Source organism: Bidens hawaiensis, unplaced genomic scaffold (assembly GCF_021521415.1).
Source record: "Bidens hawaiensis isolate Kalapana, Puna unplaced genomic scaffold, B.hawaiensis_p1.1 tig00029549_1, whole genome shotgun sequence".
NCBI lineage: Eukaryota > Viridiplantae > Streptophyta > Magnoliopsida > Asterales > Asteraceae > Bidens > Bidens hawaiensis.
The window spans coordinates 11,938-14,035 of NW_027494887.1; positions in this window are offsets into that span (position 1 = coordinate 11,938).

Sequence of the window (2,098 nt, forward strand, 5' to 3'; positions counted from 1 at the left end):
AATTAAGCTAGCATACAAACATTATTTCTTTAGCAATTAAGCTAACATAATATATTCTTCCAAATTCATTTAACATGCATATGCATATTTTTCTAAGTCATTACATGAAATTAATCATGCAACTTACCGTTACCGAGCTTGCTTGAGCGACAAATGGCTTTCTTGAACCGGCATCTTCTTTCTTTACTTACTTAAGTCCCATTCTCAAATCGAGTCTAAGCATGTAGGATGCTTAATTCTCTCAAACTTATGCTCTGATACCAACTTGTAATGCCCCGAACCCATTGGCGTTGGATTTACTCATAAACACAATTCTAAATATCAGAGTTAATTAAAAATTTTTGCGGAATAGATAAAAGAAAACCATTCATTACATAAGTCTTAGAATTTAAACCATATAAAACATGTCTTAAGTTCAAACATCATAAAATTAACTCTTCATATGCCAGCTTCTTTATATCTGCCATGTGCCCCTCTTCTAGTTAGCTGTCTCATCCTACTCACCTGCGTGCATACTAAAAGTCAGATACGCTGAGTGAGTTCTTGTTAATCAAGCAACATACAATACGTTCACATACTTGTATACATATCCGAAGGTATGTACATCTTACATACTTAACCTGTCCACCTTACTTTCATACATACACTCATACGTTCATTATTTCATAATTTTTTACTTTCATGATACATTCATAACTATCGTTACATTTTAAAGAGTCTTCCACCCTATAACCTCACAGTTATTGTAAGGGTTTGGTCTCTAACATCGAAGATATTATAAGGGTCTGGTCCCAATATCACATATATTATTAGGGTATGGTCCCTATCCTCATAGAAATTATTCGGGTCTGGTCCCTATCCTCACAGATATTATTAGGGTCTAGTCCCTTTATTCTGTGCAACCATACCATAGTTTCTTTACATTTTTATGTATAAACTTCCATACATACTCCCAATACTTATAACATTCATATATCATTCATACATCATACATAAGACAATCACATATCGTACATACTTTTTCTTATGTATATATATAGTTATATACATCGATGTACATACTCTTAACCATTTCTATATCATTCAAATATCATTCATAAAATTCATATAACATACACTTGCTACTTAAGATAAGTGTATAACTAAACACATAGGAGTATGCACGAAACTCACCTGGGTCCTGCTTCTTTAAGAGTTGATTGTAACACATTTCTTCAGTTGGGTACGACTAATTGTGTGTTACTTATGATTATCAATTAACAACCTCTAACAATATCATCTAATCGAATCATCATTCTAATCGAATCACCATTATAATCGAATCACAATTCTAATCGAATCATAATTCTAATCGAATGACAGTTCTAATCGAATGACAGTTCCAATCGAATGATAGTTCCAATTGAATAACCATTCTAATTGAATGACAGTTCTAATCGAATGGCATATTCTAATTAAATGACCATTCTAATCGAATGACAGTTCTAATCGAATGGAAGATTTTAATCGAATGACCATTCGTTTTGATTACTTTTCTCATTCGATTCGGTTACTTTATCTATTCGATTCAATTATGTTTTCTTTTAAATCAAGTTTCTTAAGGACTTTATTCATATTTGATTTCCATAATTATCACTTTCCAACTTTTCTTTTCGACTTGTTTTGCCCGTCTTGCATAAGAAATGATTGGGCTATAACCCCATCGTTTCCTTGCATTAACCCAGTCCAAACATTACCCGTTTGTTCCGTTTCATTCCAAACAACTTGTTTATGTTCAAGTTTATATTGTTCTTACATAATAAGGCCCGAGTTACTATTCTACCAAGTTTGATGTAAAACCAACTTCGTTTACCCGTCCTTTTCACGAACAAGGAAGTACTCATTTTAGCCGAAACGAACCAACTAACCCGTTTACTATCAAGTTCATTACTTTATCAATAATCATGACCCGATCTATCATCCTACCAAGTTTCATGCAAATCCGCGCATGAAAAGTAAGCTTTTCTAACAAAAACGAACCGTTAGGTTTAAGCGGCACGTACCCGTCTCGCCCCAATCTGCAAACCTATCTGCTCGCTGTCGCTGGAATTCGCCACTA